A 14,711-nucleotide genomic window follows, 5' to 3' on the forward strand; every position below is an offset into this window, starting at 1 on the left:
CGCACCTACACCTACAGGAAAGTGAGACTGTTTTCCCTTAGGTACAAGGAAACGATTGCTTAAGTGACTACTCGGCACAACTCCTCAAAGCAGGTCCCACCGCTGAAGGTATCCAAGATACCAAAGGACGGTCACTGAAATTACAGGCAAACATGAATTTGTTAGCAAAATGCTGACATTTCATACTCCCCACGCTGCAGGTGCCATACCTGTTAATGAAGGTGAAGAAAAAAGTTATCAATTGTTGGAAGAGGGTTAGTTTGTGGGGTCTTAATCACAAATAAGGCTCAGTGTGGTCCCATGCCATCATGCAGTGTGCTGCTGTATGGGGTGGGGAGTGAAAAGACGTCTGCCCCGAAAACAGCAAGAGTAAAACCACTCGGACCACTCGCTGGATAAGGAATTAGCTGGATGGCCACACTCAAAGGGTTGCAGTCAACAGCTCAACGTCCAAGTAGAGACCAGTGATGAGTTATGTTCCTCAGGGGTCGTTACTGGGACCGGTGCTGTTTAACATTTTTGTTTGCAACATGGACAGTGGGATCGAGTGCACCCTCAGCCAGTTTGCCAACCACACCGAGCTGTGTGGTGTGGTCAACACACTGGAGGGAATGGATGCCATCCAGAGCGACCTGGACAGGCTTGAGAGGTGGGCCCATGCAAACCTCATGAAGTTCAACAAGGCCAAGTGCAAGGTCCTGCATGAGGGTCGGGGAAATCCCAAGCACAAACACAGGCTGGGTGGAGAATGGATTGAGAGCAGCCCTGAGGAGAAGGACTTGGGGGTGCTGGTTGATGAGAAGTTCAACAGGAGCTCAATGTGGCTGCCCCATCCCTGGAGGTGTTCAAGGACAGGCTGGACGGGGCTTGGAGCAACCTGGTCTGGTGGGAGGTGTCCCTGCCCAGGGCAGGGAGTGGAACGAGATGATCTTTAAGGTTCCTTCCAACTCTAACCATTCTGTGATTCTAAAATTGTCTGAAAACAGAATAAAACCAGCCCAAGCCCGACTCACATGTTTCCGAGTGCCCTTTTCCAACACACCACCCAACAAACAGGGAACAACAAGATGCACCAGGTCAGTGGGGGCTGCAGAAGCAGCTCTGAACTGTGGGGCTGCCACCTTGGGCTTTGGGGGTGTAAGGACCCGACCTGGGGGATCCTGCCCGGCCGAATTCACACCTTCTTCTGCCATGGGGCAGGAGCTCAGCAGGAGTGAGGATGGAGAGCAGGACTGCCCGAGCATCTCAGCTTCACGCAGCACACAGCTATCCCAGGAAGCAACACAGTTTTTATGTTCTTTTTTCCAATCTGCTGTTTTCCAGTCCCCCAAAAGCTACAGGACGCAGAGCGTCGTTACACGTACTGCAGCCTGAACACAGCAGGAAATTTTAAGATTTCAGCTGCATACACAAACCCCTGTAACACATGTATATTTTATTTGATTTACTGTGATACTTTTCTTCCATCTCTTGAAAGTAATTTTTCTCTAAAGCGTAACTGCTTAATTGGCAAGTGTACAAAATATAATTACACTGCATACAAGTTACAATATTGCTTATGGGAATATCACTGTTGATGCATTCTGCTTTATTTTGTGTTTAATCTCTATTAAGAGATCTGTATGAAAATAGCTAGGTACTCTCGATTTTATAAACATGACGTGCCATTCAGTCATTCCTTCGCCTAACCGAAGCCCAAACGAATGCAATTTAAAGACAACAGAAAATTCCTGGGCCAGCCTAACACCCTGAAGTTAATAAAATTCTTATGTTTTCCTCTAAAGAAAGTGCAATGCACAGGACACCAGAAAAAAAATAAAAAAAAATCACCAACCTCTCCAGGCTTAGGTTTGTCACATCCATTACGCTACCGCAGCAATGCAAGGACGCGGTACATAGGAATGCATCGCTTTTAATGACAATTTTAGGGCTTTTTTTATTACATTCCCCAGAAGGGCCTTTGCAGTCGCATCTTTTATAGCGGAAGGATAAAGAGGCAGCGCAGAGGCATGGATGGCTAGTGCCAACGCGGTCAACAGTGCCCGGTGCTCAGCAGCAAAAAATATCTCTCGCCCTTTGTGTCCCTGGCTCTCCCCAGGCAGGCCAGTGCAGTTCCCACTGCTTCCGCAATTCCCACTGAATTCCCACCCAGCCCCGGTGTATTCTATCAGTATTTACACACGCGAGTGATGTCATCCACAGGAGCCGATGCACTGTCTGGGAACGGGTCTGGCTGGCCTGACAGCTAACTAACATCAGCGTGTTTTAAGTGCCTTAAAGGTTTATTTCATTTGCTTGAGTAATGAGATTAATGCGATGTTTGTTTGTTTAAGCTAAATCATACAAAGCCAAACATCTAAATGTCCTTAATTCACAGCATTAGCCCAAGCCGTGTTACCATGTGAGCACGCCTTACTATCCCGCTTTTCATTGCGCCGACGAAGTCCTGGTTTGCTCCAGTTTCACTCCCAGAGGTCAGCCAGCACACCGAGACCTCCAGTGGCCAAATAAACCATTAAACGTTGCCACGCACCGCCTAATGTTTTCATGCGCTCCCCGTTTTCTTTGCAAGTAGGTTTTTAACATATTCAATTTCTAGACCTAAAAAGCCTGTGTATATACTCACTAGATGTATACCTCTGTGTGTGTGTGTGTGTATAAATATATATATGTACACACATACACACACACAGGGGTTCTGAAACAACACTCCTGCCATGACAGCTCCTGCATGCTCAAGCACAACCAGACCACAGCCCAACGATCCCACAAACCTCATCCATAAATGACGGACGAGATGGACAGACCGACCTGAAAACTCACCTAAAAGCAGAGTGAATCTGCAAACATCCAGCTGTACATTCTCACTTCAAAATAACAATACATTTGCACACAGTGGTTTTGATCCAACCATGACATAAGCCACGTATAATTAATTTTTCAATCTGGGGTTGACCTGTTTTGATCAGTTTGCGCTCCTGTCTGTATTCTTCTGCTCAGAAGTTTCCTACCAGAGCTGGAGTTATTTCTGATGTCCCGTAGCCACCAAGAGCTGACTCAGAGTTTGAACAAATGCTGCACAACTCCATAAAGCACGTAACTATTAAAAAAAAGTAACCCACCTTATTTCCTTCCCGCACATAAACTAATGACCCGGGCATTTGCCACAACATTGGCTAACATGGCCCCCGCGAACTTCTTACCTGGTGCTCAGCACCTGGTGTTGACACTGGAGGCAACTCATCCCTGTGACAGATACAAAGAATTTTCTAGAAAAATGGTGGGAAATGAAGAACCTGCGATCTTTCCTGAGCGCTAAAGGTCACATCCTGCCATCTCCACCTTCAGACACAGCTCTCCTCTCTGCCAAGTCCTCCCCCTAAAGAAAATCTGCAATGCTGGTACTTGGGATCTGCAAACATCTGGACGCTCCCATCTAAACAATGGGCTTTCATGGATTTTGAGGTCAGAAGAGACCACTGTGATTTTCCAGCCCAACACACTGCATGCTAACTTACCTAAACTAATCCCTCCTTGAGTGTCGCTCACTCCAATGAACAAACATCCCTGAATTTGGCGTTTCCAAAGGCGGAGAAACCACCAGCACCTTCAGCAGCCTCTTCCACCACCAGTGATGCCAAAACCGTGGACCTTATCTCTAGGCTTTCCCTGGCTTCACCTTCCAGCTATCAAGTCTTGTTAAAATTCTGCCTGCTAGACCCAAGAGCTCTTTATTATTCAATTTATTTTCGCCATGACAACGCTAATTGCCTTAATCAATTTACCTTCCAACACTCTCCAGGATAAGTCAAGCAGACGGAGGTCCTGGACCCTTCCCCTACTTCCCTTTCTGACTCCTTGGGCACTCCCGCGGCTCTCCGCAGAGCCTCCTTGGCAGGCGCTGAGGACACGGTGGCTGCCACCTCCCTCCTCCAGCCCGAGAGCCACCTGCCAGCGCCGGCGAGGAGCACACAAGACCTTTGGCCATAATATCATATTAGTGGCGCTCGCTCGTGACTCCTCGCTCCTCTATAAAGACATGATTTCTCCAGACAGCATCCTGGAGGTACGGCCTGCGTTGTTTGCTCTTAGATAGAGAAATTTACAGTTGGCCATCTGAGAAATATTACCCGCTTGTATCCAAGCAATACAAATTGCTTTTACCAGTGGTCACTCCTTTTCATTATTTACCACTCTCCCAATCTCGGTGACATTTCAAGCTTTAGCTACGGTGACTCTCTGCCTTATCACGGGTCACTCACAAACATGTTAAGCGGCGTAAGGACAAAAATGAGTGCTCGGAGAGGCTGCTAGAAAGAGATGTTTGGAAATTATTTCTGATTTTACAACTGTATTTTGAGAACTGACGCTCTGCTGCGTCTAAGCCAGCCACCCTTCTGCACATCCCCCACCAAGGCAGCGGTGCTGTACCAAGCTACGTTTCTTGCTGATTTTTAAATAAATAAAAATCCCTGCAGTTAGCTTTATCAATCACATCATCGAGCTCCTTAAATGAAAAAAAGAGAAGTTAGTTGGAAAGGATGTGCTGCCCCTGAACCGGCGCTGATGGAGATGGAGCGTATCGCCGCCCTTCCCCCCTTCATTAAACAAGTCCCCCACCGACGACTCCAACCCCTTGCCCAGGGCTCCTGTGAAGCTGACAGGGCTGGGTTACTCAGCCCAGCCCATTTACTGCTCTTCATCCTAATACGTCATCAGCATTGCTACGGTTTGCGGGGAATTCTCCAGTATTTCATGACTTGGTAAAAAATACACCTCACTGGCTTAGTTTACTCACGTAAACCTCTGGAACGAGAGACACCGGGGCTGATGTACAAAGGTCTGACTAAAGCAGTCGCGGTTTAACATTCAATTCTACCACAGTCATAACAGAGTCTAAACATATCATTACTTTTCCCCAAAGAGAAGTGTAAAGTTTTTGTCTTTTAACTTCACCCAGTAACCTAGTTTTATCTCTAATATTTTACAGAAACTGTTGGTTTTTCTCATCACCACCGGCCATTGCTTCTCTCCGCATCCCTTCGCTTTCTTCCTCACGCTCTGATTTCTATTCTCTGCTATCAATTCCCCTCTCAGGCACTCGGATGTGCAGACGTATCGTAAGGGCTGTGCGCCCATTTCGGCACCCAGCACCTCAAAGAGCCCAGAGGACAGGCTGGCAGGGCGATGGCTGAAGGTGAGCAGGCAAGCGAAGACCCACTCGGCCAGGTCCTTCCTTCTGATACATCATCCAACTACAGTTTTTTTCAGAAACAACAGCAACAAAAATCACTGGCCACAACCTCACCGCCTGGGGCTAAACTAGAGTGGGATTTCATCCTCCAAGCAAGGCTGGTACTAGTATTTAGTGAAGGTGGGTCACCTCCAAGAAAGCACAAATTCAAGAAATATGTCAAACTTTTGGCGAGACAAAACTACAATTGCCCTTTGTCTCCCCGAATCTGTCTTTGCTGCTTCCTTCTAATACTCACAACTTTTGTTGTCCAGATACAGAGATACAGAAAAATGCTTTCTGCTCTTCAAACACTGCAGATGGGAAAAACATGTCAGCCTGGCGCTTCACCTAGGAATAATATCACTGCATATTAAAAAAATTCTGTTTCCTTCTAGAAACGGAAAATAAGTAGAATAGGTGTTTCAGCTCAGAAACACTGTTGTTATCGGCAAAGGGAAAAGCTGAAGTCAGCATAGGTATTCCGGTTCTAAACTTCTGGATACCCTAATTCCAGGCTCGAATGTTGCACCGGACCACTGCTGTATGAAAAGAGGTACTAGCTCAGGCAAGTGGCAAATACAAAACCTGCACGAGCTTGTGCTGCAGGATCATGACACTTCAGATCATGAAAGCTGATGAAAAGGAGGTTTTTTTCCATATATTGTATTGAAATTAATTTCATCCACAACTACTGACAGCAAAGCTCAAGTCTCTCGACTTTTAAGTGTAACTTGTATTTAGCCTAACCACCCTGCTTAAATTCTTCTTCCAACATCCCCTCTCATGCAGAACCTGGTTTTTAGCATAAAAATAATAAGGTCAACACTTTATGACAGCTCCACAGGTACCATTATTATCTCTTACATTTGGCCTTGCACGTTTTTAAAGAGGAATTTACAGGGTTTTCCCTCCAGCTAACACCAATAAAGCACATTCCCCCCCACACGCATATACTGTCATAAAACTAAAGGGTATGCTGATAGAAGCAAGAAAGAGAGTTGACGAGGAAAGCCAAGATGCAGTTATTAAAAGGGGCCTGCAGAAGACCAATTTTTAATTAAAAACTTTATCCAGAACATGAACTACAAGCTGCTCACGCCCAAAGCGTTCCTAGTCCATCACCCGTAGAGGAACAGGAAGGCCACAGAGACCTCGCACCTTGGGGAAGCCTCAGCCGGGTACGTACGTGGATGTAGCACACGTGCTGGGGATGCAGAAGATGCAGGGAAGCCAGGGGACGCCCTCGATGACAGCATTCCCCCCGTGTTCACACCCGCAGGCACACATGGGGCCAAAAGGGCATCGCTGATCAAGAAGGGAGGGACTGTGTCCTGCTGGCTTCCCCCGAATAGAAAGGAGAATGTCCATAAAGGCAGGCTGAGGACCTGCAGAGCTCACCGTGCCACGCAGCGCAACACCCACTATCTGTGCATGAGCCAGACCTGTGATTAATTGTCGAGTTTGTTTCTTTGCCCTAACGTTGTTCTTCTACCCTAACGACGATGCCAACGACTCTTAACGGATTTCCATCTCCTTCTCCTGCCTCTCTCGCAGCTGGTCCTGCATTCCTCATACACCCATCCCTCTTCCCAAAGCCCACCAGCGTTTCAAAGGGGCTCAAGCATACTCCCAGCCAGGGTCACCTACACCTCGCAGAGCCATACATTATAGTTATTACAATAATAACGAAAAGTCAGGATAGCTTTGGAGTATCCTACAATTTCGTGACAACCTCCTCAGCACAGAACCTGCCAAAGTGAACGGGCCGCTAAAAAAAACCCCCAACATAGGCAGCATCCATGACATATCTGTTATACTTAGCAACAGAGAATCCATCTGCATTATTCCTGGTCTCATTAAAGACTTGGCTCCTCGTAAATATTATGTCTCTATTCCACACATTCTCCCTCCGCGCTGTGCTTCAGGGGTCTATTTAAGTAATAATTGGTATGCGTTGTTGCAAAGAAATAGTGGCTGAGTGTTTGACAACATTACACAAGTTAATGTACATGGAAGCAACTGCGGCATCCTCGTGTGAAAATTCAATTCAGTTCAATGAGGTTCCCACCAGCTCCACAAAAACATCACAGCCAAGGAACCTGTGCTTTCTACACCTGGGTCTGAAGAAGGTTGACCAAATGGTCAGCCTTGATATGGCCACCATGGTGGCAAAGGTCCTTCCCAACCTCACGCCGCTCCGACTGCTGGTGGCGATTAGGGAGAGGACCTGGAGAAGCAGAGCCCAAAACTGAACAACCAAGCAGGTGGCTTTAACCATATAAAACTCACTTCTGGTGGGAGGGATGGGCAGAAGCCCAGAAATAAGCAGGGCAGTTACTTTCAGCAGGACCACTGGTTTTCACAAGCTTAAAGTATACATGAAATTACTGCCAGATAAGGTTGGAGGAGCAAGTCATCAATAATTAAAACCTACCACTGATGTATTCGAGTAACTTGGTTTTTATTTGCATTTTACAGCAAAGTCCCAGAACAGATGGGACTTTATGGATGCCTATCAAGATGCCTACCTTCATCCACCCAGAAGACAATGTATTTGAAAAACAAGGCTGAATTATCTAAAATAACCGCGTAACACAAGTGCACACAGCTCCCGTCAGCTGTGGAGCAGGGGGACCATTAAAGGTGATGGCATCCCAGGGGCTGTCCTATCCCCACAAAACCACAGAGCAGGGATGAGCACCTCCCTGGAACAGGCTCTGCTCCTGGCTGGAATTTCAGGATGGGCTAAAAACCCCACAAAAATCCCAGAAGTTGACAATCCCACCACACAGCCGCACTGATGACCTCCGTGAGGAGTTGATGGGGCCACGGGAGTTGGTGCCACCGATGTCGCAGGGGCTGAGAGCAGCTGTACGCCCACCGTCCAGGAGCTACACGCATCGCTGTGTGACGTGGCTGTGAAACACCCAAAACCACGACACTAAGGGGAATGAAGGCAGTGACACGTGCGCCACTATGGGGCATCCTCTGTGACACCACAGCTTCGATGTTTGGGAGAAACACCAGCGCTGCTCCACGCCATGCTTCTCCTCCTCACGCAGGACACGTAACGGCAGACCTCAGATAGGCCAAAGCAAACCTTGACCCACCAGCACTGACCTTGCAGACTTGCAGATGCAAACCTCTCCAAGAGGCCACTCTGCCTCCATCCCACATTTTCCCCCCCTCTGACTATTCCAGCTGCACTTTTTTTAATAATCCCATGGAAATTACAAATAATATAACACATAATATAACTAACAAATCATTACGGAGCAAAAAACCGCCACTGCCCTTGCCAGCAGGACCACCAAGATCTTTCCATGCAACACCACTGCGTTCCCCCCTCATCAGACCACATACAACAAACCCGACTGACCAAAGCGAACCCCAAAGCCCGTGCAACAGGATTGTCTCACAGTCTCAGCACATGAAGTTCATGTAGGGCATCAAATCTAGGAGAGACCGGAGCAAATTTGGACTTGAGCCCCTCTTGCCTCGAAGATAAATGTGATAAAATGGGATTTCTGTTTCTCAGCAGTCCGGCACCTCTTTTCCAAACAAGAAATCTTCACCTTTCTCTTTGCAATCTCACCACCACGCATGCCAAACGTGACATCCCGCCAGCATTACCACTTCAGAGGGGAGAAACAAAAAATAATTTAAAAACTCCAGCTGTTTATTCCTGTGAAAACAATTCCTGGTTCTTAACAAATCATCAGGGCTCCGGGTGCAAGAAAGCGGAGCGCGCACTCACAAAGCATCATCAGCCATTGTAGAACTAAATAAATAACAACTGATTCTTCTGTGCTCTGCTACCAAAACCTCCTGCTGACTTCACAGAAAGTGCTACCTGGTGCCTTCTTGCTGCTCTGTAAAATGCCAAAGATCCCGCTCTCCCCACCGCTATGGGGCTGAGCAGGAGGAGGAGGCACAGGGGGCATAACGAGAACGTTTGGTTTCCATGCCCTCGCCGGGGCAAAGCACGGTCACGGCATTTTTCAGCCTTTCACCTAAACCTTATCTTTATTTTATTTACTCTGGCAGAGGAGGAGAACAGAAAAGTGAACGACGGGAACAGGGGAGAAGGAACGAGAGCTGGCCCAGGCACACATGGGCCAGACAAAGCGCATTTTGGACTGACATCTTCCAGCATCACCTACAGCGGTGAAGAAACACCGATTCCCGGCTGAAATGTTTGTGTTATCCCAGCCAAGAGTGAAACCAGCGGTGACTTGCCAAAACCTCCCCTCCAAGTTTCAGTCATCTCTGGGAGCGGGACGAGGGGATTAACGTGTCCCTGGGCTTTGCTGCTGTCCTTCCAGCCCAACCACCACAGTCCCCACTCGCCTCTGAGCCCTGATGCCATTTCTGCTGTCAGAGCATATCACCTAAATACCCTTAGCACAAGAATAATTCTCATTTTAGAAGTTAAGTGGGCTGTGCAGAGGAAATAAAAGACATTTCAGGGCTTTATCCTTCTTAGGACAAAATTTTAATTCCTATTGGAGTGGGATAACACGTATAAAAATTGCTAAGATCCGTATCACATTTCCTTACTCTCGGTCATATCCCAAGAGCTGTGAGAGCAGCTCAGGGTGCTGTTCTCCAGCTCTGAGGAATAACCAAACATACAAAAAGGTGTGATTTCATTGAGGGGGGGAGCTGCAAACAGATCTGGGAAACCGCTGGGGGCACGGGGTGCCTGTACTCTGAAAAATCCCAAATTTCTAGGGCAGGTGTGATCACCCCCGTTTGAAGAGCTCCTCCCCAGCAGCTCCGCTCTCCTTTAACTTACTACCACTAGAATATCAAGCAATGAAAGGAACACTCGCAAGATCTGATGTGAGGAGTAAATATGACACCTATCAGATTTTATGAGACAGCATCATCCACCAGATTTTAAAAAAAACACTTGCAATTTGCCAGTGCTGTGCTTAAGAGAAGCTTTTCCATTTCTTTAAAGCCACTTTCAATTCCCACTGCCAATAAACCGCACCAAAAAGGCAGAGAAAATTAACCTGCCTTTTCCACAAGGTTGGGCAAACCCAGATTCAGGATTGTTTTTTTTTTTCCATTGAAGTAGAACGTACGTATTCTTACAAGAGCCAGCTGAAGTTTTATTTGAACTGCAGCCAGCCCGATGGATAAATCAACTTTCCCGGCCAAAGGTTTCAGTACGCGACTTCCAACTCCTGTCTGGGACCTCATGCACTGCGAGTTTTTCCCGATACGAGGATTATTATCGCCGGACCCCAGTGACAAGTCTCTGTGCTGAAATGACAGCATTAGAGAGGACAGCCTGTGCTGCAGTGTTTGCTGTGGGGAAATCCCTTTGAACGTTTTCCACCTCGGAAAAGCACGAGGGGAAAAGGGCACAGCTTTGCCCTCGAAAAGAGGGTTGGGGGGGGGGGACAAGTCTCGGCGACCCCAAACAGGCTGGGCTAGGAAGAAAACTACCTTAAAACCAGGGGAAGCCAACGGCAAGAAAACATCATCTACAGTTCCTACGCTATAAAGTTGACAATAAAACTCTGGTCCGAGGAAGCATCTCTGTCTGAAATTCTAGGGGAAAAATGCAAAGGCCAACGTTCCCGTGCTCCGCATTTCGGAACACGGGAGCGGTTCACCGCTCCCACTGCACTACCTTGTCTTCTATTCAGTTTTAGAGATACTTGGTCATGACTTTTAAAGGGAAAGATGCTTTGTAAGAGTCTGATCAGGCGAGTAACCCCCAGATGCGCCCAGGTTCGCTAACGATGAAAGCCAACCTCTGTCCCCACTCCCCGCTAATGACTAACAGGTGGGTCTCCCAAAGGCCTCCAAAAATAAAAAGCTCCTTTCTAAAAATACCACCCTGCCTTCACAACGCCAGATTTTCCAGGAAAAAAAAAAATAACTTGATGATAGCTGACGTTTCCCAAACAATCGTTGGTAGAGGAACGGCAGGCTGCCCCTGCAGCACAAAGTTTTGCAAGGCAAAGAATACAAATCTTTGTTTAAGATTCGAGCCCCGTGGCCGAACCCATTCCCTCGGCCAGCTCCGGAGCTCCAGCACAAATCAGCTTTATGGTAATAACAGATTACAGAATACATCACCACAAATAATTTTTTTTTTTTTTTTTTACACTACAGGATGCGTAATTGAAATGTCTGCGATTCAACAATCACCTTTGAATTCATAAATACCTCATAGTATTCTGAACACACTCTCCTATAATGAGACCGTCTTCAATTTTCCTTGGTAAAGAGACCTTTAAAGAATGCTAAAGCAGGTCGGCGCCCTTATGCACCGATGGAAACAGGAACAAAAGCATTTTGTCACCAGGCATCTCGTCTATCATTATTTTCTTCACTCTGCTTAAACAAACTGAAAAGTACGTGGCTTTTTTTTTTTTCTCCTCTCTCCTCCTCCCCTAAATATCTGCAATAACTGCAATTTCATTCCCGTCGGTAAGCCACCATCTGTATGAAAACAACGGTCCATTATACCTAACCGTCACCGGCTATCGTTTTTCCTGCTTCACTAATGTTTTTTAAAACACGGGATTAAAATGTCATACCATCCCTCACGTTCTAGGGAGCCGTGTGTATTCCTCTCCTCTGGTCACGGTATACTTAATCAAGTGTGAATGATTAAAGTACTTCAATTAGAGCTACGTACATTCATTGCAGGCAATTCAAAGGCGGCGGCGAAGTGTAGCTGAAAGAAGAAAATTACTTCGACTACTTTGAGATCTCCATCTCCCACTTTTTCCTCCTCCATGAGCCATGGGACCCGGCAAAGTACCAAGCGCTAAGCCCCAGCCAGGATTTACCTTAGGGGCACGTCCCTCGGCAGGACAAAAGGCTATTCTTTCCCCTCCAGCAAGTTGGGGGGGGTGGGGGGTGCGTGTGTGGGGTTTTTTTTTTTATATTTTTAATTTTTTGGGGGGTGGAAAAAAAACCCTCAGAGCAGCACGCGGAAATCCGCGCACCTCCTCTCATTTTGCTTTCACGGAGGGTTTGAATTTTCCAAGTCGAGGGGGGGGGGGAATAGAAAAATATATAAATATTGAGGGAATTTAGCATTTTGAGCTCATGGGGGGGGGGGTTGAGGGAGGCGCGGTCCGCCCTGCGGACACCCAGCACCACGCAGGGTGGTTGGTTGGTTTTTTTTTTTTTTTGGGGGGGTGGGGGGGTGTTAAAAGCGGAGAGTTGCTAAGTGATGGAGGGGGAGAGGGCGGTTATTCAAGCCCGAAGAAAAGAATGGAAAAAATACCATTTTTTAAAAAAAAAAAATTTAAAAAAATAATTAAAAAAAATTTAAATAGGGTTTTTTTTTTTAATAAATAACTAAACACCCCCACCCACAAAAAAAAAAAAAAAGACCCCAACCTGGCGGATCGCGGACGTCTGCTCCGCGTCCCCCGGTCGCCGCGGACGCGGCGACCGGGGGACGCGGAGCAGGCGTCCGCGCCGCGTAACGTGGCTCCCCCTCGCCCAAACTTTCCTTGCCCCCCCGCCTCCCCTTCCCGTTAATCCACCGGCAGATGTTGTCGGCGGCACTAAGCACTAAGTAAACAATGCGCGGCCCGGCACAACAAAAGATTCCCCACTTCACCCCCCGCGCAACTTGCGCTTCCCTCCCACCATCAAACCCCCCCCCCTCCTTGTTTTTGTTTTTTTTTTTTTTCTTTAACACCCCCCCCCCCCTCCCCCGACACCTCGTTTTTCCTTGTCCGCCGTGGAAAGCACACACACCCCCCACACACACACCCCTCCGCGATACACACACACTTCCACGCCGCCCCCTTACCTGCTCCCGGCCGCCGCGGCTCGGCTCGGCTCGGCCCGGCCGCCGGCAGCCCCGCACCGCTCCTCAGCGCCGCATCCCTTTCCCCGCATCCACCGGGCTCTGCCTGACGGAGATCCACCTTAAAAACGCCACCCGCTCGCGCGCACACACACACACGCACACACACACACACACAAAAAAACCCCAACTTAATCCTTCCCCCCCCCCCCCCCCCCCCGCCGCCTTCTTCTCCGCTCTCCTGCTCCGCCCGCCGCCGCGCCGGGAGCGGACGGGGGCAGCGGAGCCCCGCCGCGGCGGGCAGCAGCAGCGGGGAGGATGCTAATTGCAACTTGGGGGGGGGGGGGGGGGGGGGCGAGGAGGAGGATCGCTGGCTCTTTTTAATTTCCCCCCTCCTCTTCTTATTTTTTTCCCCCTCTTTTTTTTTTCCCCTCTTTTTTTTTCCTCTTTTTTTTTTTTTCTTTTTCTTTTTCAGAAAAAGGGAAAAGTGCCCGGGCGGCGCTGGGCGGAGCGGACGCTCCCCCTCTCCGCGCTGGGTGAGCGGAGGGAGAGGTAGGGGCTCTCGCTGCCTTTTTTTTTTTCTTTTTTCCTTTTTTTTTTTTTTTTTTTTTTTTTTTTTTGGGCAATAGGCGGGGTCTCTCCTTGCAAACCAATGACACAAACCCACATGGACCAGCCTCGCCCCCTATAGATACTCTTCACTACAAATAGGCTCTCTCGGGGGATTAGTGGATCAGCTAAAGTACAAACAGACGCAGCGAGGAAGGGGAGGGGGGGGGGAGCGGCAGGAGGCGCCGGGGGTTGGGGGGGGGGACACACGCGGGGAAGGGGCTCCGCGGGGCGCGGAAGGGGCTCCGTGGGGCGCGGCGCCTGTTGCGCTCGGCGGCGGCCCGGGGAGGGGATGGGAGGGAGGGGGACACCGGCGACCGCCTTTGTTCGGCCACCCGCGCTCAACGCGCCCGCCGGGGTTCCGCGCCCCCCCGCACCCCAGCCCCGGGCCCTGCCCCACCCGCCGGCATCCACTCCCGGGAGGGGGGGATGCTCCGTACTGGGGTGCGGGGTTGGGGGGGGGGGGGGACACCCAGCGCAGCCCCCCTGGGATGTGGTACCCAAGTCCGGCCTGCGCCTCTTTGTATCATTCCCGTCATCGCCGTCCGCTCGACTGGGCGATCGCTTCCATCCCGCCCCGCAACGCCGCGCCGAGGGTTTGAAATTGATGTTGTGAGGCCGGGGAATAAAGGCCACCAAGGCGTGCTGAGCCCCCGCCGCTGACATCTTAAAGACGGAGGGGCTGACACATCCATCCCCGCCGAGCCCCCAATTTGATGTGACTATCGGCTAATCACGCTGGGGCGTTGGGCTGAATGCGAGATAACGAGAGCGCGCTCCAACGTGCGCTTATTTGTATTTGTATTCCGCATTACCCCCATAGATTTGGGAATTAATGTTTTGACAGACGTTCTTCATCTGCTTATCACAAGAATGTGGGCAGGTGGTGATCCCATCTTTTTGTTGTATAATCATTGAGCCTTCTGCATTATACGTATCCCGCGCTTCTCAACCAGCCTGCGAAAAAGCACATTCCTTTTCTAGTCAAATAAAACCCTGGGACCAGATCAATTGTCCATCAAAATTAATAAGCGAGCCTCAGGTTTTGTGGGTGAAATTACACGGTGAGGA

The 14,711-nt window shown here is 48.9% G+C and overlaps 1 protein-coding gene across 3 annotated transcripts in view; it reads right to left on the reverse strand.

Moving 5' to 3' along the window:
• The window catches only part of CTBP2 (C-terminal binding protein 2), a 146,835-nt gene extending 133,605 nt beyond the window's left edge, over positions 1-13,230 (reverse strand). For 2 of the 3 annotated variants that reach the window (XM_054207332.1, XM_054207333.1), the window contains exon 1: positions 13,035-13,230. The gene's annotated coding sequence lies outside the window, so the exon portion shown is untranslated. Of the gene's footprint in view, positions 1-11,900; positions 11,940-13,034 lie in introns of all 3 variants that reach the window. The other variant, XM_054207335.1, reaches the window with a different exon arrangement.
• Positions 13,231-14,711: the final 1,481 nt, after the last annotated feature.

Source organism: Rissa tridactyla, chromosome 6 (genome assembly GCF_028500815.1).
Source record: "Rissa tridactyla isolate bRisTri1 chromosome 6, bRisTri1.patW.cur.20221130, whole genome shotgun sequence".
NCBI lineage: Eukaryota > Metazoa > Chordata > Aves > Charadriiformes > Laridae > Rissa > Rissa tridactyla.